This window comes from Eumetopias jubatus, unplaced genomic scaffold, assembly GCF_037043125.1.
Source record: "Eumetopias jubatus isolate StellerSeaLion01/CBP00866 unplaced genomic scaffold, mEumJub1_p1.0 scaffold_11, whole genome shotgun sequence".
NCBI lineage: Eukaryota > Metazoa > Chordata > Mammalia > Carnivora > Otariidae > Eumetopias > Eumetopias jubatus.
The window spans coordinates 32952091-32978504 of NW_028274817.1; the positions used below are offsets into that span (position 1 = coordinate 32952091).

The following is a 26414-nucleotide window of genomic DNA, read 5'->3' on the forward strand; positions in this document are numbered from 1 at the left end:
AATTTCTCCTTTACTGTTCCTCAAGCAGGGTCATTGAATAGGAAAAAAATCGTAGATAGAGATGGCTCATTATACACAAAATCTTTTCAAAGCTGGTTAGGATTATTTTTAATGCAAACCAGAGCAGCTGAACTCTATGTGCTGTGTAGGAAGGCAGGGGGCAGTCTCTGATCATGTCAGTCTCTCTGAGTACAACTTGTTTTTGGAAAGATCCCTGTTTTAGCGAAAAACAACAAGCAACTCTGGTCCTCTGATACTCTCATCCCTGGTTGGAGGAAAAAAAACTGAAAACCTTTGGGGAAGATTTGGAAGTTCCCGTCTACATATTTTTGCCACTTCTCAGAATTAAAAGTCCCAGAATTAATCTATATCAAGATTAAGAATCCGTGCTTATCATTATTTTTTTAAACAAATGTTACTGAATTAACGTAATTGTATCTGACATTCTTGTAGTTGTGACTTCTGGTAATCAAGTATATATTTTTAAAAACCAATAATATACATGTCAGTTTGAGTAGGGAGGGTATGGATTCTAAAAGCCTCACCAAGGAGAAGAAAGAGCAACAAGCTACTTAGATGTCCGTTCTTTAGAGAAACATGGGTTGTCATGGAGCACATTCATGCTATGATGAATGCATTTTATATTATGGACATGTATTTCACTCTTCCAGGACAGAATGAAAAGGATGACAATTAAGGCCTTTTGCTTAAATTAAACTAAGATTGAAAGGCCAGGGCAACAGTGGTTTTTCTTTCATTCCTAGCCCTGAACTAGCAGTTTGTTGCCTCTGCGTCTTATTCTCACTCTTTCAGGCCACTCTGATCTCTGTTGCGCATTCCTGTAGTAATTAGCACTTTTACTATGCATGAGAATATTTGCTTGTTTGAGAGTTGTCTCTGAAGTTCATGCGTGCGGCTTTCCTGGTCTGTAAATCAACATTATTACATTATTTCAAATGAAGTATGTCATCGTGCATTGCTAGCTATTTTCTTCTTTTCTTTTTGTAAGAACCATCTCCTCAATCAAATTATAAGTATCTCAGGGAAAGGGGTTTAGTCATATTCTTTTCTTCATCGACTTTGTTCCTGTTTATCCTAATACTGGGCACAAAGAATATAAGTAACAATGATAACTATTAATTGTTGACACAAAAGCGGTTAGGACAAAAGGTCAAGAAGGGCAGGGCTGGTAAAACATGAGTTTTTCAAGGACCTGAATATAAATATAAATATAGAAAGTGTTTTACTAAATTGGCCCATCATGCAAATAGATCATGACAATTTGAACGGACCAAAGTAAAACTTAATAGGAAAAAGTGTGAGATGCTGAACTTTGGGTACCAAATTTCCGTGCACAAATTTTGGTCATGGTGGATTTTAGTTGGCATTTGGATCAACAAGTCCTCACTGCGATATGATTGCCAGAAAACCTAATTTTATCTTGGGCTTTTGCAACTTTCACGGAAAGAGGATACAATTGGGCTCTGTTTGGTGCTTCCAGGCACAGTATTTAAAGAATGAAATCAGTTGATTGGAGTTCATACACAAGAATGCTTGTGTCAGAAGGGGGTTTGAATCATGTTACATGACAAACTTTGGGTTTGTACCCTCTGGAACAAAACTTTTGGGATACATGCTAGCTGACTTCAAATATTTGAGAGATTTTCTTATGGAAAGGGGATTTGCTTTGTTTCCCAAGGTTAGCATTCCTATCTTCTTTGTGTTTGTTCTCTCGGGGCCTGGCACATTGTCTGACACAAACTAGGCATTCTGTAAATATTTGCAAAAAAGGAAACTCTGACGCAAGAGAATACACCTGGGAATTAGTGGAGGACGCTACAGATTCTGGCTCTGTAGGAGAACTTTACAACAGTCAGAACTGGTCAAGGGTGAAACAATCTCTTTCTGAAGGCATTGAGTTCTCCAGTATTGGGATGTTCAACCCTATAGAGGTTAATCACTTAGTGGGGATGTTACAAAGAAGAGTACTATGAGAGGAAAGGGGGGAAACAGGTAGCTAATGAATGATATTTCAAGCTCTTTCCAATCCTAAATCTTGCAGAGTCCATAAATGCAGTCTCAAGCTAGTTTTAGAGGATAAAAAAGAACGTTGAAGTTTTTGAAAAACAGACTGAGGAAGTTATACACTGCGGACTTGCCATAGATTCGGCTTTGCCGCAGGAAAGAAGCAGCTTTTCACCAAGACCACAAGACGGTTTTGTTGATCCTGGTGCGCTTGCTAGCTACTGACTTCCATGGAAAATAAGCTTCAGGAAGCTTATTATCATGAAAACAACAGTATTATGTTGGGATACCTTTATAATTCTAGAATACTATGAAAATGATCGAATTAAAAATATCAGGGTATGATTAAAAGATGTAAATTAAATCGAAGGTTACTATGGGAATTTCACGAACACAAATTGAATGTTAGCTTTAACAAAAGGAGAATTTGTTCTTTATTAACCAGCATAATATGTGTGCATGGACTTCAATATTCTTCGGTAACATCTTTGCCTGAGACTCTTGAGATTTGCCGAAAGAAAATTTTCACTAAGAACTGGCATTGAGAACAAATTGAAGCACAACTGGAAATAATGCTTTGGCAGCTTTGTTTATTTGTTTCCCTACTAATCATTTTATGTGACTGTACAAATTGGCAAGAATTTCGGGCTAACAAGTATACCAAAGAAGCCTTTGAACTAAATCCTGATTATACAATCATTTTATGTCGGAAGTGATATAATTCATCAAGATATGACAAATGGGAGTGAAGGATAAGTTATAGAACATGCACAGATCAACCTTGGAATCTAGAGTTAAGGAATTTCAAAAATACGTACCTTATCATGCAGTCTTTGTATAACTGAGTGACCTGCTTTTGTTTATTTGACTCTATTCCTTTATTCTTGTCCCAAGAGTTATTATTCATTATTAGTTCAGTGCTGCCAGATTTTTTAAAGATTGAATTTAAATTAACAATCCAAAATATCTCCTGGACCTCAATAAATCATATCATCTCATAAAGCTGTGTTACAAGTGAGGCCATTTGTTCAGTATGATGTAAAGTTAAGCTTAGTTCAGAGAGTTGTTGTTTCTTAGTTTCCCGAAGGCTGCAATGAACTCAACACATTGCACACGAAATAGACATATACCGTAACTCCAATAGACGTATGAGCCAAGCACACATCTAAAAGGCGAGAAAGAGCTCTTTAAACTAGAATTTGCAATTCAAAAGGGGAAAAATGCTTGAGTTTAAAATCCCCTTTGAATGTTATCAACTGTTGTTTTGCAGATGGGATAACAAAGATAAAAAGGAATTTATTTATCAGTAATGCTCAAAATATGTCACTTTTTCCTCCCCAAAGATCTTCTACTGAAAACTTTCAGTATTTTTGAAAAAAGATAAATTTCTCCTCTTTGTGTATACTCCTTAAACAGGAATATGAACAATGGTCTATATTTCACTGTAAGATGCTACCTACCTACCTAACAGAAAAAAATCTTGTACATAAAATTTTAAACAATAATCAATTTCACCACAGAACTCATACAGCTATATTATTTTCTTAGCTTGATATCCATACCCTTCCCAGTAAGCAACATAATCTACTAAGTTTAACTAATTCAATTGGATAACATGGCTTATAAGCTCCATACCCCCTGTTCTAATTCATCTGTGGTATCAAATATGTCATAGGGGTTTTGGCAAACCCTTAACATCTGCCATCTCCTAAAAATAACATATGTTGGAAACCATCAGATTTAGTGTAGCAGAACCAAACACACTATCACTACCACCACTACTGCCACCACCACCAATCTCATCATCTTTTCTATCATCATCATTGGGAAGCTGGCCAACAAGCATTACTTAGTTGATTAATAAGCACCAATCATTTGCTTTGTTAATGGTTACTTTCTTCTCTTTATCAGACTTTGCTTCTCTCTCTTCTCGTCATGACATGTTTACATAGACTTAAGACCTGCGTCATACCCTTATCCAAGTGACACCTCCTTCTCTCAAAATATCTTGTCAGTTTATCAACTTCTGATAGATTAATGGAAGTAGAGCAGACTGAAGGATATTTTCCTACCTCTCCTACTATGAATAACGTGTTAACCATGCCCTTTTAATAAAATATCTGAACCGGGCTGCATTGGTAAATATAAAGAAGTCTCTGCCACGGATTGTAATATTATGCCAAAGAAATGAAGATTTTCCTTACTCCTTACCAACAAACTTGGAGGACTAAGTCTCTACACATTTCCAAGGCTAGAACCACACAAGTTCACTCAAGACGACACATCAAAAGCAAGTAATAGCAAATGTCCTGTCTTTCAAGACTAAAAAAAAAAAAAAACCTTAAATATTTTCTTACCACCAAAAAATTTTATATATTTTTATTTATGGACGAGTATAGAAATCCTTTATTCTCCCAAAGTGGAGTTTAACTTGAAGCAAAAACCTAGACAGAATGATTAGATGCCTATTGTCCTGTAATGAGAGTCGAGAGTAGATCTGCCAGAGTCAAAATTTATTTTCTGGCCTTTTGATTTTTGAAGTGATATCATTTTACTCTTTGTGTGTCTTCTGGTCATTAGTAGAACAATGATAGTAAAAATCCTTTCCTAGGTGATCTTTTAGTGGAGAGTAATGAATGCTTACACTGCTGGTAGAAAACTAGGGGAAGATTTGCGAGACAATTAAACTTCGTTAGCTTTCCATTTGGCCAGTAATCTTCATCTGCTAAGATGTAATACAAAAATCAACCTTTATCTTTTAAAGCGGTATACACAATAACTAAGAATAGCTGCTAAATTAAGAACTAGATGGTTTAGTCTGTCATTGTTAAATTTGTCTGTGCATTTCTGACTTGATGATGACCTCAATCTTTCTGCCAGGGCAACTTGGCTGAAGTTTAAAAGACACAAGGAAAAAAGCTAAAGATGTAGAGAAGAACTGATCATCATACTATTTCAAGCCAAGTGACACAGTGGGAAGGAGCATCTCTATTGTCTGGTTTGATTACAAAGTATTGTGGCTAGATTCTATCTATCAGTAGTCCTGGCTTGTTGAGAGTTTTTTTTTTTTTTAAGTTTGTGATCAAGTAATATGGCATTAAAAAAATCCCAACAGAGTCATTTGCAATTTCACCCTTCAGAGAAAAAAAACAATCTTAATAGAACATACACAACTAAAAAGGTGATCTCAAACACTAGACAGTTATTTCGATGATGTTATAGTTATTAACATCTCTTTTGATATTGCCTTAAGAATCTATGCAACATTTTTTTTTTAATTTGGGGAAATATCATGAAGTCCTTAACAGCTATGTCTGATGATTAATGTTTTATGATCCTAATATTTTGTCAAATCAAGTGAAAGCACAAACACACTGGTGGAACCAAAAAAAAGGTGTCCTACTTATGTAATTTATTGAGTGACAGTTTCTCTCAGAGTAGGCAAGAGTTCTGCCATTCGTTCTAACTTCCATATGTCTGCTTCAGTAGAAACCCAAAGATGTAATTTTTCCTAGGGGCTAAAGATGACATTTAGGGCAATATTTCAAAATTGAAGATAAATAATATTTTCACACAAACACGTATCACTAATCTGGCTATTAATGGTATTAGTATAATAAAACTGGAACAAATGTATCTCCTCACCCCCCTTCCAGAAGAATAGATGGATTAATAATATAAATTAGAACTGCTGAGCCCTACTCAGCATTCACTCACATGCTGTGTAATCTGAAATATTTATAACTTCACAGTGTAACCATGGCTAGAAATCCTTTAAATTTGAGGGTTTAAAAAATTATGTTGTTGCATATGGTTTGCAAATGTGTGGAAGAACCAATAGTATGTATATAATCTCTCATAAAGCTAATTAATAAACTTAATTAAGAAAGCTTTACTTTAGGAAAAAATGAGCACTAGGTGATTTCATGACCAAATCCAAAATTAATACACAAACTGACCTACAATTTTAATCTTCACTATGCTGGTTGTCTATTGGTTGTGTTTAGAATGGAAAAGAGGTTTAAAGTACAATATTGGATTTATTAAGGAGGCATTTTCTCTGAGAAAGCCACCTCTGTGTTATTGCAGATAGTGTGCCACAATTCAATCATCCCTGCTTTTAAATTTTAAGAGCTTGACTTCTTACTTGGTTGCAAAGTCTGAGTTCTGACTTGCTTATCCAAGGAAGCTAAAATATACACCATGTGGCACAAAAAACTATTACAGAGAGACAGTTTGATCAGGTACCAGATTAAAATGCAAATCAAAGTAGACCTAGCCTTATTATATTACTTTTTTTTGAAGACTCATGAACTTCAGAAGTTGTTAAAGTGAAAAATGCTAAATTATTGAAAAACTTTTCCTGTTTTTTTTTTGTTCTGACAGTTGTACTAATGACTGCTGGCATAGACCTTGGCTTTACTGGCTTCATAATGTTTCCTACTACACTGGGAAGTGGATTGTGGAATATTTCATAAATGCAATAATTCTTAGTAATAGAAGACCTTGCTGGAGTCTTATCATTTGAACAGTGAAAGTTTTATGATCCTTTGGTTTGTTTTTGAAGATAATTTTCAAGTTAGGGCTGTTAGTCTTGACAGCATTCTCCAGAGCAGAATCTATTAATTGATAGAAGTGATTTGTTTGCTCCTCATTTATAGCTGATTATACAGTTACATGTCCCTTTGTCTTTTCAAGTCAACACTTCACAAAAAGCAGCAGTGATGTTTCATTTGTGTTCCATTCACTAGTGCATGAAAAGTACAATTAATTTTGCAAATTTAACATTGAGAGTTATTGAAAAATAAAAATATTTTTAGGACATTGCAATCAACCCAGATGAGAACCTAACCCTACATTAACATTATATTTCCGTACAAAGAGGCTAATAAAGTCTGTGTACAGTGCTCCTAAAAGGCCATTCTCAGAAGAATCAGACATTCTTTAAGGTTTGGGTTTTTTTGCCTTAATGTGAGCAACACCTATAAGATTTAGTGAAAATTCTCAACTATAGAATATTCACCAGAAAATAATTACAGAAAAAAACCATATGGCAGTTTTCCCAACCAAAAGCTCTAAAGACTTGATATTCCTGATAACCCAAGATAAACTCTTCACCCAATAACCAGGGCAGAAGTCAAAGCTGACCGCATTTGATGGTGAATCAGTTGGATGTTAAACATAAGAAACTTCCGATGTAGCACGCTGGTAATTTAAGGGAAGACAAGGGTACATTTCTATGGCCATATAGATAGTGCCAATCACATTTAAACATCTCTAAGGAGGGGTGGCAAAACTCCAATATCTTTGCTATATTTTCAAGTTAGAAAATGTGTGACTGTTCACATAGTCTTAATTTGAGATTGATTTCAAGAAGTGGAAATTCCAGGTTGAATTTGAAGTGGTTTCTGTTGATGCGGTGTTCCAATTATCATTCCATTCACTGCTCCCTTTCTTAAGCTTCATGGCCTCTTTGCTTCTGCATTGTCCTTTGAGGATGATTTATGCATTTTCTGTCTTTTTTTCCCCCTAGCTCCAGATTTAAACTTAGCAAGAAGAAGGTAAGTAATAAGAGCTCTGGAGACCACCTGGGGCAATGTTAATTTGTTCTTAGTTGATAAAAGTTTGACTCACTCTTTTCTTCTATTTCTCCTCTCCTTTGCACTTCTCTTGCCCTCCAAAAGATGACAGGGAAGGAAACTGAAGCAGCTGGCCTTTCTACTTTATACAATTTGGAAGATACTAACAATTAGGTCTAAATCATTTATAATTAATCAAGATTTTACTTAGGAACAAATGCCTACATATAAAATGTCTTTAATGTGCTTGAAAAGTTTGTTGAAATCGTCCTTATCTTGAAACTCATAAAATGTAGCTGACAATTTTAATTCCTTTTGAAAGCAGTGCTCCCTTATTTTTCCCTTGGGGGATATTCAAATGGGATTTTTCTTCTATTACTCTCCAACATGGTTTCTAAAATTTTTATTTACAGCTTTATTGAGATACAATTCACAAACAATAAAATTCACCCCCTTTAAGGTATATGATCCAGTGGTTTTTAAAAAACATATTCAGTTTTGAAACCATCCCCATTATCTAATTTTTGTTTCTGAATTTCAAAATGTCATTTACATGTGACATGAATTTTGGAAGCTTTCATAAAGATAGTAGTTTATTTTAGTAATTATTTCTTCTTTGCTATTCTGATAGTCACCTTAGAACATTGAGCTATAATTAGCAACATCATATTGCCTAAATTATAGAGTGGTCTATTAAATCTGGAGAGACACTTTGGACTTCTAGGATAGTACAATCTTTAAGAATATTCAATATTGCAGGAGTTGTTCTTTTTTAAAATATCTGATTAAGTTTTTATTTAAATTCCGGTGAGTGAACATACAGCATAATATTAGTTTCAGGTAAAGAATTTAGTGATTCAACGATTCCATCCATCACCCAGTGCTCATCACGACAAGTGCACTCCTTAATCCCCATCACTGATTTAACCTATCCCTTACCCATCTCCCCTCTGGTAACCATCTATGTGTTTTCTGTAGTTAAGAGTCTGTTTCTTGGTTTGCCTTTCTTTTTTCCCTTCATGTTTGTTTGTTTTGTTTCTTAAATGCCACATATGAGTGAAATCACAAATGTGGTATTTGTCTTTGACTTTTTTTGCTTAGCATAATACCCTCTAGCTCCATTCATGTTGTTGCAAATGGCAAGATTTCATTCTTTTTCATGGTTGAGTAATATTCCATTGCAAAACACACATGCATACACATACACACATAAACACAGATGTATACATGCAGGACTTGTCCTTTAGTGCATAGGAATATAGTGTGTATCAGGTAATGAACAGGAATTTGGAGCACTCGACAGCCCTAATGCTTTATCAATTATAGTATGTGATGAACTGTTGCTTTAATCAATAATTTGCATCTAGTCCCACTTGAGATTTGTCATCTCTGTCTGTTTCTTCTGGAATGACACTGAACTAATTTCATCGATACCAACTTGATAGACTGAATAGAAGCAGTAGACATAGGCTGTCAATCTTTAACAAGTATCACAGATTTGTAGGGCTGTTGAGAAGATGGTTCAAAGATGCAGTTAATCATTATTCCTTTCATAATAGTAGGTGCTGTGAGCTGTGATAGTTTGGTCACTGCTAAGTGTGACACAGAATTCAAAAGTCTTTTTCTTAGTTTACACCAGGAAACATTCTATCAAGAGAAGAATATTGGCAGATACATATGGATGTGTTACTAAGACATTATATTAGTGGATAGGTATTTATATATGGGTAAATGTGAGAATACTTCAGATATGGGACCAGTGTAGTCAAGAAAAATGCAATCATAATGAAACAGTGGAAAATGTACTAAATAAGCAACAACACTAAACTAATCTGTGTGACTGATAAAATAACAGTGAAGTCATAATAATAACTGTAGTAATTCAACATTATGTGCCAGGTATTTTTGCATGCATTGTAGCATTTAGACAGCACATGCCCTACAAGGTAAGCATTAGTATCCTTCTTTGATGAGAAAACCAAAGATTAAAGTTTGTGACTTGGGCGCCTGGGTGGCTCAGTCCGTTAAGGGTCTACCTTCGGCTCAGGTCATGATCTCAGGGTCCTGGGATGGAGCCCCATGTCAGGCTCCCTGTTTAGTGGGGAGTCTTCTTCTCCCTCTCCTCCCCACCTGTGCTCTCTCTCACTATCTCTGTCTCTCTATTTATTAAAATAAATAAATAAAATCTTTAAAAAAATAAGGCTTATGACTTGACTAAGGTCACCCAGGAAGTACATTGTAGAATCAGGATTATAAATGCAGGTCTATTTTATTCCAGGATCAGGGTTCTTAGACACTTTTATTTATTTTATTTTATTTTTAAACAAAATTCACATTTTATTAGGTTGAAATAAACTATACAAAATTGATTTTCTTCACCAAAAATAACAGCAATATTTTCTGTATTATTCTTAGATAAACCACAAAACACTTATTTTTGTAGGTTTTCCATGTTTTGTTTATAAATCAAGACGAGGCAGTAGATATAGTCATGGAAAAAGACAGAGGAAAACAGACAAATCAGTTGTCAGTATCCATGGCCTCTGATCCTGTCTTGACCATGAACAGAGGTATTCAACATATACCTGCTAAAAAGCTTATGAAGACGTAGGTGTTCTACATACACTTGCTAAAGAGCTTATGAAGATGTAGGCTCAACATAGGAATGGAAACAGCAACAATCCAATGTGGAACAACAATGGCAGGCTCTCCCATTCAAATTTTAACTGTAACTTGTTCCTTTAAGTTTATTTGATAAAGACAAAATCTCTACTGCAATCCTTGCCTGGCAAGCTCACGTGTTTCTCTCTCTCTCTCTCTCTGTCTGGTAACTCCCTTAACTGTCCATTACAGATTTTTAACATACTAACACTCCTACTATTCAAAGGTCACTCTGAACTTCATTGTAACATTTTATAAAATGTACTTCTTCCTCCCATACCTCTTCAAAATCTTTATCTTCTAAGAACTGGTAACTCAATACCAGACAATTGGATCCAGTGACAATAAATGTTTTATCTAAAATGACTTAACTAAAACAATTCCCAAGTGCCATTAGCAGAGATCCCACAGAAGTGTAATGTGGCACTTTCAATGCTATCTTCTGAACAGGTATGTCTCCAAAGCATGACAGTTTAAACAGGGGCCATTTAAATAGGCAGATGATCAATGGCTAATGTACTCAATGAGAGGTCGACAGGTCAAGATATTCAGTGATTAAGTGGCCTACATACACCTGACAGCTTTTCTGTAAGATGTTTTCAAATTTCTTAGAGATTTTTCCAGATATCAAACATAAGAGAAAGCCTACTTTAAAAGTCTTTTAGGTATTTTCAATGGTTTCTGAGTTATCTGTAGGAAGCTCTGACTTAGTTGTATAGAGTTTGATATATGTGTTCACCATTAAATCCAGATCATGTTTTATATCAAAATTTATGTTAAGCAAAGCCAAGTTACTTGACCTTTGGTCTGTCAAAGTGTTCCTCAGGTATGCTTTGAGACGCTTTTGCTCATTTTCATTGCGTTCATTCTCAATCTTCATCACAGGAAGAATACATAGGACTTTCAGCAATGCATAAACATTAGGAAAAAACTTGATGTCTGGTAGATGCAGGGCTTCATAAATGGTGGATGGAAGCTCTATATCTTTCCCTCTGTGTTTCCACCTGATTCTCCAGCAATGCAGCTCAGCTGAGAGTGTGTCGGGATTGGGCAAGTCACTTCTGTACATGTCAGCATGGTGCTCCTCCGATGTATTAAATTTGAGCTGTCCCATGACAGAGGGTCCAAGAGATAAGCATTTATGAGCTTTGAGGTGCTGTCCTGAGAATATATCTTTCAGTTCCTGAATAATGTGTTCCACTGTTGGAACACTTCGAGTTTCTTTATAGTTAACTCTCAGAAGGGAGCTGAGATTCCAGGTTACCTTGCTGGGCTCTGCAGAATTTCCCAGGGAGTTTCATCTGAATATTAAGCTTAGTTGCCAAATTTGTGGCTTCTTCGAACCAAAATTCATGATAAACTTTAATATTTTCCATCACTTCATTTAGTGAGTGCAGCACTGCAGTCAAGCTACTGGCTGCAAAGAAGACATCAGAGGTTTGCCCTTGAAGGCTTTTCCCCAAAGGCTCTTGTAAAAGATAGAACATTTTTAAGAACAACAATGGTAACGATGAAATCAAAATCTGTTACTGCACTACAGAGTACAAAAGCTCGACCAGCTATATAGTTATTCCATCTAATATTTGTATCACTATTTATGCCATCTAAACATAAAACAAGTGCTTGTAGGAGGTCCACTAAAATTTCAAAAGCATCATGCCTGCCTGTCCACTGAGAATGGCAGATATCCTTCAGTTCTTTACCCTTTTCCTCATTGTTCTGAAAGAGGACAGAAATTACATTGTCAAGCTCCAAAAGCAATTGTGGAGATCGATGGAAGAAAGAACAAACTCCCTCAATTGTTCCTAACGCAACAGATACTCCCACAACCGGCACTGATTTTGCCAACCACATATTTAAGGCACAGGAAGAGCAAAGTGTGTAGACAGCTTGGGGATATTTCTCTAAGAGTCTAGACGCAACAACTTTCATTTTGGGAGAAAATCCACTGGACGCAATGTAAGCCTGGCCACGACAATACTCCATGTTTAACCCCCACTTCTCAGTTATTGTAGTGTGAAATTTTACAGCCAGAATTTCTGCATCAGCTTCATAAGGCAAGAAGCCCACAAATTCCTCTCTCAGGTTATGAGATTCATCAACAAACCTCACCAACACAAGCAAGTGTTCTTCCCCCCGCTATGTCCACTACGTCATCAGTGATGATGGAAAAGAAGTGGGAGTCTCTCACTTCCCTGAGAGTCTCCTCCCGAATACAGCTCTCACAGATGTCTAGCATCTGTTTCTGCTGTGTTTTCGAGCAGAACAATGTGTTAACTGCTGTTGTCTCAAAGCGCTTTCTCCGAACCTCTTCGCCAGAATTTACCGGGCACTCCAGCAGTGCTTGGCAGGTATCGGGGTAAAGAGACCCTCTGGGATTTCATCAGTTTCGTCCCCATCCAGAGGTATGTTTTGTTTTCCCATAAGAATCAACATTTCAAATAAATATTTTAAGTATTCTTTGTTTTCTTTCTCTTCAAGGGTTAAAGGTAGAATGTCTTCATCCTGTTCTTCACCCCCTTCTGCACTGGGATTCTGAGCGTTGCTGTTGTTTATTTCTTTATGTTTTGGTTCCTGTTCAGAAGTTTCATCAATTTTTTTTCTGTTTCAGTGTCCTGACTTCATCTTCGCTCAATTCTTTTATTCGTTTTCTGTGTCTACTACGTGGATTGTTCAAATGACTGGTAAGATCAAATATTGTTGGTATTGCATTATCTTGAAGGACTGTCCTGTAAGGACTAGTTCTACAGATCATATAGGTCTCAAAGTGTTTGGCACATAATTGATAATGTTTATTTAGTTGATCAGGTGTTTTATCTTCTAAGTTCGCTCTCCTACAATTCTCCACCCACTTCTGGGATCTGGCCGGATCCCGCGGGAACCTGAAAAAGGCCAGGTCCGACTGCGTGCTCTTCCTCGTGCAGTTGGGGGCAGCGCAGAAGTTCGGGCATCGTAGCCCACCCGCCGGCCGGCCCAGCCCTCCCCTCCCTGCCTCCTCAGGGGAGCCCGCCGGCCCGTCGGGGCTCGGCAAGGCCGGCACGACCTCTTAGACACTTTTAAAGCAATGGACTTGATAGAGGTCATTTGGTGAGTCTTAGAAATGTGGAGTCATGTAAAGGTTTAGGTAGTCTTACCATGGTCATGTGTTTCTTTGATAAATTTTTCTGGTTTTGTTACTCTCTTGTCTCCACAGACTTAGGAAATAATAAGTTTATACAGCAAATAAGTCCATCCACATGTTTTGTTTTTTATATTGGTGGGGGTAATGTGTTTGACTTCCATGTGGCCTTTTGGTGCAGGGAGCATTTTCAAGAGAAACATTTTTCCTTTATTCACCATCTGCATTATAGTTCAACCTATTTACAACATTGTAAAATCACTTCAATTTGAAAATAAACAAAACTACTACCTTTGAAATAGATCACCCATAAGATTTATGTTCCCTTGGACATTTCCCCCTTTGGAGTTTAAATAGGTTAAGAAGCTGGAAGTGGCCAACTTTAGCTTCCAATGACAAAACAGCTGCGTTTTCATGGGAAAAACTCTGCTAGATAGGTTCAAGAAGATGGGGAATGTTTTTACTGAGACTCAGTTAATCAGGGGGTAGCAATAGGGAATGAATTATATTTAAGTCAAGAAATCATTTTTCTCTTGTATTTCTATTTCCTTTTATTACCCATCCTTGAAATCAGTAGGTGTGAGGATGAGCAAGCACAAATAAATGCGGCTTTTAGGACTACAAAAAATGATTATGTTCACCCTTTGGAATTACATAAAAATGATTATAATTTTTAATATTTCACTTAAAACACATGTAAACCTCCACTACCGATAAATTTTCTAGTTGGATACAATATCAGAGGTTCTAAAGATTGTGGGTGGCTGATATTTCAACGAGGAATACAAATAGTGATTTATTTTCATTTTTTAGTACTACCCATTTCATTTGAGATCTGTATGGCTTAAAAATACTTCCAGACACTTTATCCAAAAATATTTAATCACTTTAAGATTCACAGAACATCGTTTTCAAGGGCAATACTTTGAGTTTTTAATGTTGAGAGTTCTGAACACTGTTTTATCACACTTCCATGCAGTTGGAAAAATATCGTGATGAATCTAGTTTGTATTTTCATGCTTTAAATTCATAAATATTGCCAAGTTCATAATTCAGTTAAAATCTAAAGTGTGTATTCAACAATTTTAAATTTGCTGATTTTTCCATTAGCATTAAACAGCTGTTCTCCATTTCCACTAAGGATAAGACCAGAAAGAACGACACTTGCAGCATGAAGAATATAGACTAGCAGTAGCAAAATCCTCCTATCAGCTCAGTGAGATGCTAGACAACATTATCAAGGGAGTTGTTAGTCATCTACGCCAGAGATTTTAAAGAAATCAGTGGTGTTTCTGGGAATGCATTTGGTGCAGTTTTTAATCCAAAACAAAAAGAAGAGTGTAATAATTTCCAAAGCTTTTTTCAGCTCTATAATTCCATGCACAATTTATTATAATAAATATCTTGCTTAATTGCAGTGTGTCATCATAAGAAGTGGGCAACATGTTTCAGGAAAGCAAATACATCAACCTATACAGCTATTTGAATACACCAACACTGGGCAATTAAGAAGCCATTTTGAGGAAGGAATGTCCAACTCCAGATCTATAACCCCAACTTCCTACTAGACACTTTGACCAAAACACATGCATGTCTTATAGGCACCTCAAAACCCAAAAAGGTTTTTCAAAACCAAAGTTATTTATAATATTTTCAAATCAGTTGTTCATCTTGTGTTGATGTTTTTTCCACCAACCCAACAGCCTCAGAGACAAAGGTGAGTCATACGGGACATTGTCCCATCATCCTTTCCCTCATCCCAAATTTTCACTCATTTCATTAACTCTGATATACTTTCAGAAATATATCGAGTCAGTCCCTTCCTCTTTGTCTCCAGTGCCATTGAATCACTTTAGTAACAAGGTATATCTCTTATTTTTTTAAGATTTCATTTCTTTATTTGAGAGAGAGTGAGCGAGAGAGTGGACACACATGAGCGGGAGGTAGGGACAGAGGGAGAGAGTAGCCCGACATGGGGCTCGATCTCAGGACCCCGAGTTCTTGGCCTGAATTTCTTTGTCTCTTTGCTGCTTAAAGCCTGGCAGTGGCTCCCACTTGCATGTGTAGGAGAAAGTTAAAAATCCTAATTATGGGGGCGCCTGGGTGGCTCAGTCGTTAGGCATCTGCCTTCGGTTCAGGTCATGATCCCAGGGTCCTGGGATCGAGCCCCACGTGGGGCTTCCTGCTCCCTCTCCCACTCCCCCTGCTGGTGTTCCTTCTCTGGCTGTGTCTCTCTCTGTCAAGTAAATAATAAAAATCTTTCCAAAAAAATCCTAATTATGGGTTAAAAAATGTCCTTTCTTGGTTTAGTCCTTGATGATATCTCTGGCCCCATCTCCCACCCTTCTCCGTATAAAATTCACTCATCCAGTAGGAACAACTCATTTTCTTTCAAGGGGTCTGCTTGTTCAGCCTATGCCTTCTGCCTGGATCTTTTTATTTGCCTGCCCAACCAACCATTTTCAAATATAATCTGTAGGGTCACCCACTTGTCTCGCTCCCATTTGATGCTTACATGGTAACAGCCTCTATTATAGTACGGACTGCATCATATTGCCATTACCACTTGTCTGTCCCTCTCATTAGACTGAACTGCATGGGGCATAGTGACAGTCAATATATAGGTCATATTTGTGTCTCCAGTACCTTGATAGATCTAGCACATAGTTGAAGTTTAAAATGCTTATTAGTATTACTATCCGTTGAGTAGAATTTGTCTAAGAGTTGGAAGGAGCTAAAATACACTTACTCTGTGTTCATATAGTCGCACAGCTTTCTTTAAGTTGTGTTAATTTTTACCCTTGTACGAATGGTCAACTTGAAGAAAAAAAATTGGCCCCATTGTAGCAAAACTTTTCGAGGTGAAGTTGTAAATTGGGCTAGATTCTCCTATGCAGTGCTAGGCTATGGTTTTAGACCTGACTCACTAAAGACTAGTCTATCTCCTGCAAGCTAAGCAATGAACTTTTCTGGAAGAACTTGTCAAAAAGTATAACAGAAAACATTTTAGAATGTTTGAAGACAAACAGAGAATTAAAGTTTCTTACTACTCTACACATCTCAATTTTGAATTATATTATTTTGTATTTTTCAGCTCTATTGAGATATGACTGACAAATAAAATTGTAATACATTTAAAGGTTGCAACATGATGATTTGATATATGTATACATTGTGAAAGGTTTCTCACCATTGAGTTACTTAACACATCCATAGCCTCACATATTTACCTTTTTTTTTTTTTTTGTGGTGAAAAAACGTAAGTTCTACTCTCTTGGCAAATTTCAATTATACAGTATTATCAACTATAGTAACCATTTTATACATGATATTCTCAGACCTGTTCATCTTAAAACTGAAAGTTTGTAGCCTTTTACTGGCCTCTCTTATTCCCTCACCACCCCAGCATCTATTTCTATGAGTTTGACTTTCTCACTCTTTGTTCCTTTCATTTCTTCCTTCCTGCCTACCTTCTTTTCCTCCCTCCCTCCCTCCCTCCCTCCCTTCCTTCCTTCCTCCCTCCCTCCCTTCCTCCCTTCCTCCCTTCCTTCCTTCCTCCCTTCCTCCCTCCCTCCCTCCCTCCCTTCCTCCCTTCCTCCCTTCCTTCCTTCCTTCCTTCCTTCCCTCCCCTCCCTCCTCCTGAGATTCCATATATAAGGGATACCATGCAGTATTTGTTTTCCTCTGTCTGGTTTATTTCATTTAACATAATACCTTGGAGGTTAATCCATGTTGCTGCAAAGAATGATTCTCTTGTTTTTAAGGCTGAATAATATTTCATCTCTCTCTCTCTCTCTTTCTCTCTCTTTCACACACACAAACACGCACGCACACGCACACACACACACCCCACATTTTCTTGATCCATTCATGTGTTGCTGACAAACACACTTAGGTTGTTTTCATACCTTGGCTAGTGTGAATAATGCTGCAATGAACATGGAATATAGATATCTCTTTGAGATGGTGGTTTGTTTCCTTTGGATGTATACTCACAAGTGGGATTGCTGTATCACATGGTGGTTCTATTTTTAACTGTTTGAGGAAGCTCAGTACTGTTTTCCATAATAGTTGTACCAGTTTACTTTTCCATCAGTAGTGTACAAAGGTTCTCTTTTCTTCACATCCTTACCAGCAGTTGGTATCTCTTGTCTTTTTGATGATACTAGCCAGCCTAACAGGTGTAAGGTGGTATCCCATTGTGGTTTTGATCTGCATTACCCTGATGATGAGTGATGTTGTGCACATTTTCATGTACCTGTTGGTTATTTGTATGTCTTCTTGGGCAAAATGTCGATTCAGGTCCTTTGCCCATTTATTGTTTTTTTTAATTTTTATTTTTGCCATTGAGTTATCTGAGTTCCTTGTATATTTTGAATGTTAACCCCTTATTGGATATGTGGTTTACAAACATTTTCTCCCATTTCATAGGTCGTCTTTTCATTTTGTTGATGGTTTCTTTTGCCGTGTGGAAGCTTTTAATTTGATGTGGTCCTACTTGTTCGCTTGGCCTTTGCTTTGTTGCCTTTGCTTTTGGTTTCAAATCCAAAAACTCATAGTCAAGACTGATGTGAAGGAGCTTACCCCTATGTTTTCTTCCAGGAGTTTAATGGTTCTCGGTCTTATAGTCTGATCTTTAACACATTTTGAATTGATTTTTATGAGTGGTATAAGATAGGGGTCCAGTTTCATTCTTTTGCATATCGCTGTCCAGTTTTCCCAACACTAGTTATTGAAGACACTGTCCTTTCCTCATTGTATAATCTTAATCATTAATAACTTTCTTTTTAAAAATAACTTTCTTAATATAAAGCTAATATAAGTAAATTATATAGTTAATTCATGAACCAGTGGCCCAAGGCCTAAAAAGAAATTAATCTGTAAAAAAGTCAGATTTTACCAAAATAAGAATTATAATAAAATTGGGGAAAAAGTGATTTATGGAGTTATTTTGCAAATTACTTATGCTTGTTTTCATTAAATGCATTTGTTACTCTGATAGTAGGAAGGGATTTTGAAATTTTGATAGGTTAATAAACCCTAAAAGTTCATTTGGACTTTTTTGTAGTAATCCTATAGGTAGTCTAATGAATTTTCCTTATTTAAAACAATAACCAAGTAATTAATCTTACTGTAGTGTTGCATCTCTGATAAATCGTGTTAGTCTCTGCTAGATCGTGGTCAATGATGAGTTGCTGGCTGCCTCAAGAGGCAGCCCATTCCTTTTGCCTTTCATAAGATGTTTGCTCGCACTGAGTTGTCATTTCGCTCAGATTTACCTTCTGGAGCTTCACAGAGTAAACGTATTCCTTCTCTTATACGGTAGCCAAGTTATTTGAAAATGGACATCAAGTGTGCCCTAAGTTTCTTTTCCTCACACTAAACATTGTGGAATTTTAGGCTTACTCACAATCTTGCTTGCCTGCTTCTGGAAATATTTGTTTTTAAAATATGGTACAAAGAATTGCATATGATACTGCAGATGTGATCCGACTATCTTGTGGTAGGACTTTGCAAGTCATGATCTGGATACTTTATATATGTAATTGGAGCATAATTTTGCCTTAATAGTTGGTAAATGTGTGAAAATTTCAAAATAAATATCTGAATGCAACTTGATTTATGTATGGAAATGTAGGTCACTTTTACTCAGTTCTTATTTGAAGTCCTTTCACACTTTCTTACAGATTTTTTTCCTTAAATCTGAAACTAATTAATTTCCACTGTTGCAAGTTCTGACTGTTTTAATCTGCTTCATAAGCTCACTTTAAAACTCCATACCCTTTTTTGATAAACCTTCCCTCCCCATTTTACCAGTGTTCAAGATATTTTAGAACAGTTTTTGAAGTATTCCTGCTGAGTTAGCACTGAGCAAAACCTTTCCCATTATGATATCAACAACTTGTAAAGGAGTAAATAAGAAGCTTAAGCAAAAAAGAATTTAAATGTCCAATAACAGTAAGCAAATAGCTGCCATATAAAGAAGTATTATGAAGAGAAGAGAATTTTGCTTTCTAATTAAAAATAGAGTGAAAAGTAGCTTCCTAGGTTGAAAAAATTGTCATAAGGGCGTTTAATTCTTGTTTTGGAGATGCATTTTTTATTGAAATATATTTGACATACAAATTATAGTAGTTTTAGGTGTACAACCATAGCGATTAGACAATTATATACATTATAAAATGCTCACCGTAAGTGTAGTTACCATCTGTGACAATACATTATTACAATACCATTGACTCTATTTCCTAGGCTATACTTTTTTTTTTTTTTAATTCTCACTTGGAAATTTTACTGGTCCCGGGGAGAGGAAGGCAGGCAGCCTCTGCTTTCTGCTGAGGGTGCCGCAAGCCCTCACTATCTCCGGTTGCCGTTGATAGGGAGGTTCGCGTGCTTGGAGGAGACCAGGAAGGCCTTGAGCTTGGGCCAGGTGTGGAGGTGCCCAGGTAGGCTGAGAGCAGCGGGGAGGAGTCCAGGCAGCTGAGGGCCAGGACCTGGTGAATCAGCAACAAGTCCAGCAGGTTGAAGTCTGCGAAGGAGATCCTGTTGCCCATGATGAAGACCTGAGGCCCCTGGTTCTGGGACAGTAGGGTCTCAACAGTCTTCAGGCACCCAGTAGTGCCTTCACATACTCCTACTTGCTTGACTCCTAGTAGTTGTAGATGAGGATGAGGTATTTGCAGTGGATATTCTCCATGCCATCATTCACCATGTCCACCAGGGCCACCTCCCACTGGTCCTTCCCAGACAGCCCGAAAGAGTGGCCTGGGTATCACAGGATGCCATCAGACTGGTACAGGGTAAGGTCCCCTCCTGGAACGTGGAAGTTGCCCATACAGACAGGAGGCCTTGAGGGAGCCCTGCAGCCAGGTCTCCACCTCCTCCTTCCAGCTCTGGCTTCGACAGGGGAGTAGACGATGGCGTAGGGCAGCATGGTTGCTGTGCAGACCGCGGTGACAGAGCTCTTACGCTAGACCTTTCATCCCCAGGGCTTGTTTATTTTATAACTGGAAGTTTGTACCTCTTAACCTCCATCCTCCTTTCCCGCTGGCAACCACCACTCGAGGAAGTTTAAGTAGAAACATGTTGCTGATTTCATAATTAAATTAAAAAGTATAATGCCTATGTTTGCTTCCTTCACAGAAAATATTCTATGACTCTCTGTACTTCCCATATTATTTCAATTTTGATGAAAAAGTTTCGGGCAAATTGTTCTATATGAAAATTTGAACTGACTAGAAAAAAAATATCGCAACTTGATTATTTGCCTTACCAAACAATGTACAATTTGCATAGTTCCTCTGGCATTTAAATTTTTATTTATTTATTTTTTCTTCCAAGTTTTTATTTAAATTTCTTTTTCTTTCTTTCTTTCTTTCTTTCTTTCTTTCTTTCTTTCTTTCTTTCTTTCTTTCTTTCTTTCTTCTTTCTTTTCTTTCCTTCTTTCCTTCTTTCTTTCTTTCAGATTTTTAAGTAATCTCTACACCCAATGTGAGGCTCGAACTCACAGCCCTTAGATCAGGAATTTCATGCTCTATCTACCGAACCAGCCAGGCACCCCCCCCTTGATTTTTTAAAGGGAGAAATAATAAAAATAAAAACTTCTATGCTTTTAGTTGCACATTTATTGCACAAAGGAAGGAATACCTGTATGAGATTTCTATTCATCCAGGAAAAGCCTGTTCTTATCAATTACTGTTAGCTTTATTAAACTCTGGGCAAGTTTTTTTAAGTTCTAAGAATATAGTGGACAGAAAAACCAGATTTGCTGTTAATTGAAAATGTCTTTGTAAAAACTTCAGTAATGAAAATATTAAGAGTAATGTCTACTTTTATTGAGGTATGCTATTAAAAATAGCTTGCCCTATTTGTAATTTGCCTTGTGCTTTTCATATTATACTTTGATTTTTTTCAAGTTCATTAACACATCAGTGGGAAATTGAATTTAAAGACCATGTTTTTCACACAGCACTTTTTATTATTTTCCTGGCAGTTCTAAAATGAAATGTGAACTTTGGTAATGCTAAAATATCAAAACATGTTATTTTTCTCCAGCATATTATTGGAGGACTTTAATCTTTATTTTCTTTAATTGACATGTGACAAATCTGTTTATCACAGGCATTTTCTACTACATGGGAAAATTGCTAACCTGTGGGAGTGACAGATGATTTTGAGAATATAACTTTAATCATTACGTCTTTTGTCACCAAGTATGAAGAATGCATTAGATAATGGTAGTTCTTTTTGTGACATTTCATTCTGTCACCGTTTCCATGATAACCTCTTATATAAAATAATTCAAGTTTATTAACTGCATATGTTTACTGTAAGTTAAAGTTTCTCCTAAAAAAAAGCTTTTGCAATTACATTTCAACTTTTCATTGAAAATGGGTTTTCATTGTACTGATCTTTCTCCCATATGTTTGTAAGTGTTACTTCACTTATTCCCAGGATCAACACATTTTCTGGTAAATTCTTTTAAGACCATAAATACTGCCCTGATTTCTATATTGTTGATCACAAGCCAGTCTTATAAATTTGTGGATACTTTGCTTGTGATTAGATGAAGACTGATAAATTATGACTACATATGCAAGCCAAATGAGCAATCCCTCTATGTGCACACGTTGGAAATGAATGTTGATTATATTTTGTTTTCTTAATGACTCCATCTTTCATCTTTCAATTCCCCATCCCTCTCCAAAACACACACTTTGGAATATCCATGATTATGGTAGTTCTCAAATCTGAAAGTGTTCAGGCTTCCAGATTCTACTCTACTTAGGTAATGGGTATTTTTCATAGCACATAGAGAATTTACTGCTAGTAATTTAAAATTTTTAAATTTCACAGGATACTTGAAACACTAAACAAATTCCTATTATTCAATAATTTTTATGCAGTAGAGAATTAGGCTCTGGATGGGCAAAACAGTAATCCTTCTTTTAACAAGACTCAAAATAACTTAATTGGCAATTAACCTGAATTTTCTGTTCTCTTCCAGAAAAAATGAATTTAATTAAAAGGAAAATTTTTGCCGAATATTTTGGGGCCAATTAATATTCAATTAAATATTATCTAAACCTTCTACAACCATAGAACTCTGCCATCAATTCTAAATTCAGCTTTTACTTACAAAGTGAAAGTAGAGAGCTAGATCTTAAGTTGAATCGTTGTCAAATGTTTGGTGTAGGTAATGAGATAGTTGCTGTAGGCTGATATTATTTATGGAGATTGGGGAAACCTTAAAATATGACCTGAAATATGGGTATTGGTTTCCAGTAGGTAGGGAAGAGGAAGGCATTCCAATTGAGTATAATAGTACAAGTGGGCTGACTGGCCAAGATGCAAGGGTAGAATTAGGATCTGGGTTTGGCTAGACCAACAGATTCTTATATTAGAGCAAGGAACAAGTGCATAGACACGTCAATCAGGTCGTGCTCCCAAAAGATTAATCTTGTAATATTGTATACAATGAACCACAGGTGAAGAGTGAAGACAGATGGATCAGTCAATTAGAGTACTCTGTATTTGTTCTGGAAACATATGAAAATGTCAAGAATTGGTTGGTAAGAAGCAATGGCAATTTAAAGGATGGTATGGGATTGATTATGACTTGAGAACTGGTTCTGAAAACCAAGGAAGAAATAACCAAAGACATGGAATATTCAGCATCTCAGTGATTGTATACTGTGCTTTGGGGGCAGCATGACAAAGAGGTTAAGAATGTGGGCTCTATGTTTAAAGTACCCTAGTTCTAACTCTCCCTACCAGAGTGTCCTCAACTGTAAAAGGTGGTTTATTGGAAGGCACATCTTATATAAAAGTCGTAAGTAGATCAATATGTATTATGGTCTTAGAAGAGAGTCTTAGTGTAAAAAGGGGTGATAGGCAAAATTATTGACTCATTGACAGAAATCAGAGAGTCCAGCAAGACCCTTCACCATGTGCCTGCTAGGTAGGAATGTGAACCAGCATATTTTAGAAAGCTTTATAGCTATAAGGCCTCCATAAAACATATTTTATTCAATTGTCTCTTAATCAGAAATTAATTCAGAGCACCCTATTCTCTTAGCTTCCCACTAAAATTAAGTTATTTGACTTGCTCCATAAATCATGCTTCCTGTTACATCATTACGTGCCTCTGTACCATACTGATGAGTAGCTGTAAGTGCACCTGCAGCTAACCTTTATGAGTGAAGGACACCTACACACAAACAATGCCAAGGCAGTGTGCCATGTTCTGAATCAGGCTTGGCATATATGACTCTAGGAAGGCAATTTTCTTCAGTTTATGTGAGGCCTGTTGATATTATTGCAGTGTATTTGCCTGTAGAGTCAATTTACATTGCCAAAAGATAAGTTTGACACTTTCATTTGTACCAACACAGCCAATGAATATACAATTTTTTTGTTCTGCATCACCTAGTCTCCTTGATGCAAAGTCGCTCAGTAAAGGAGATTTTTTTCTCGATCAATTTTCTCATCTGCAAGCAAACACCCACCCAGCCAGTGGGAGTTTTCCTGCCCTTGCAACAGATTTATACCCCCTGGGTTTTCACGATGTGGCATGCTTTGCAAGGAAGTCAGAATAAATTAAGAAAAAATTTAGGGGCTGCCCAAATAGCTGTGTTTTCCAGTCTGGATACCAGAATGACTGCTGCTGAATATTTTTCTCCTTCCACACCAATAATTCATTTCACACATAAACACAAGATGTTCATAGGAGATCTCTTTGAGAAACTTGGGTTGAGACCGTTTGTTTTTTCTTTTATAGAGATGTTACAACTCTAAATTTTTGCTTACTCCTCTTATGCTTCTATACATTAAAACAAGATTTGTTTTATTAGGACCGAGATTGGCTTTCAAAACCTGAATCTTTCATTTAGAAAACCACAGAGCTACATATGAATGTAAAATACGAAAAAGACTATAAATAGCAGAAACCAACAGTACTTTCTGAATTACATAATCCACAAGACTCCAGCTGTTTTCATGTAATGGTTTGTCTTATACACAGCTTACTTTCTTATCGCATTCAGTAGTCTTCCTCGACATTTCACACTGGATAAATGTTAGTGAAAAATATCTTAGAAAACTCACACGTCCATCCAGATGTGCATATATATATATATATATATATCTTGTCAAGTTTTGAGTATTAACTAGTGACAACCATTGTAGTGAATTAAATTTATTCTAGGAGACTGCGACTCAGGATAGGGTACTTAATTAACTCCCTGAGAGGCTGAGATAATGTTGGTGTTTTCATTTCAGACTACATCCGTTCTCAACTTTGCTTTATCTATGCAAGCAATTGTGTAGGCTAGTGCATTAGGTAAAACCTGCAGGGTTCTTGTGGATATAGGAATTTCACATTGGATTTCTTTGCGGTTATCATAAGGGAATATTCTATTCACAATTTTAATTTATAAAAATTTTAAAGGACGCAAACAATGAATCATGGAACACTACATCAAAAACTAATGAAGTACTGTATGGTGAAGTACTGTATGTTACTAACATAACATAATAAAAAATTAAAAAAAATTTAAAGGAAAAGCCATTCAAATGATGGGAGGACTTTAGCAATGCTATATTATATACTATTGGTTTGCTAAAGTCACTTAAAAGGAACTTCTATTAAGGCATTCCCAGAACTTCCATTATGACACCCATGCTTTGGTAGAGAAGGAATGCCTGACTATGGAACGTAACTATGTTATTATTTATTTATTTGCATATGGAACGTCCCATCATTAAAAAACAAAATGGTTGATCAACCAAGCCATGAAGTGGAGTCTGTAGGACCACTCTCAAGTTGGTGCTGAGACCACAAATAACTTGTCCAAGCATGGTGCTTACATTCCAGTAGCACTTTTTCTTCCTGGCTGCCACTTCTCCCTCAGTCTATTCCTATGTCCCCATGAGGAGGTCACGGTGATCATTGGCTTAGGAGAAGAAGACTCATGTTTGATTTATAGAAGGTTCTGCAATCAGACAGTATGCTCTCACAAGGCAGAGGTGGAGTACTGTCATATTACAGCCCTACTTGAGAGTATCCCTAATGGGTAATAAGAAAGGACAATCCTCCATGTGAGCAGAGCTCCGAACCCCAGTGTTTATCTGGAGGCCCAGTTCGCCTGCAGAGCAAAATGTCTTAAAGAATGCATCTACACTAATTCGTGGACAGTAGCTATTAGCATGAACAGATGGTCAGGGACTAAACAGGAACAAAATTAAAGGATTGATGACAAGAAGTTTGGGAAAGAGGAATTTGGATGGACCTCTTAGAACGGTCTCAAATGTGTAGATATTTGTGTCTTGTGTAAATTCTCCCTAAATACATTTACTGCAAAGGCGCCCTTTCAATAATCAAGTAGACAAAATGACCTATACGGTGGATGTCAAGTAAACTTTTATCCTCAGCTACTCCAGAGGTTATTCAAAATAACTCATGAAGGAAAAAATGGTCTTGGTGGCAGGAATGGAAAGTATGCCTGTGCTCAATTATAGAGACTTTCCTGCCCCAAGACATCCCTGGCTATCATCACTGTTGTGTCCAAAGTCAATCTATAGCAGTGACCAATCCTGATCCCCTCCATTTATTGGAGGGTGTCAGATACCTGCCATCATGGCTGCGAGGGGTTGTGGACAGAGTTGTCTTCATTGGAATAAAAACTTATTTTGGATATGGATTGTCCTTCATTGTTTGCCATATTTCTGCCAGCATCACTGTCTGTGAACTTCTTGCATACCCTAGTCACCATCCTGATTTGCCATACAGCACTGCTTCATTCAGAATACTATTCCCAAATCTCTATCTCTAGTTTTCATTTCTGTTTTTCACACCCACTTTTCAGTTTCCTATCTTTATGTTTTGGCTCATGCAGTTCCATCTGCCTTCACAGTCTTTATTCCTTATCAAAATATCTATATTTTTTGAGACCCACCCTGAGGTGGGTGCTCCATAGATGCCCTTTGGAATTTTGCCCCTACTTTTCTATTGATACTTAATTTAATCAATA

At 36.8% G+C, this 26414-nt stretch overlaps 2 pseudogenes; both read right to left on the minus strand.

The window, feature by feature from the left end:
• Positions 1-10926: 10926 nt before the first annotated feature.
• Positions 10927-16225, minus strand: LOC114201412 (52 kDa repressor of the inhibitor of the protein kinase pseudogene; annotated as a pseudogene).
• Positions 16226-19740: 3515 nt separating this feature from the next.
• LOC114201411 (glutathione S-transferase P pseudogene) lies at positions 19741-26022 on the minus strand (annotated as a pseudogene).
• Between the last annotated feature and the right edge of the window lie 392 nt (positions 26023-26414).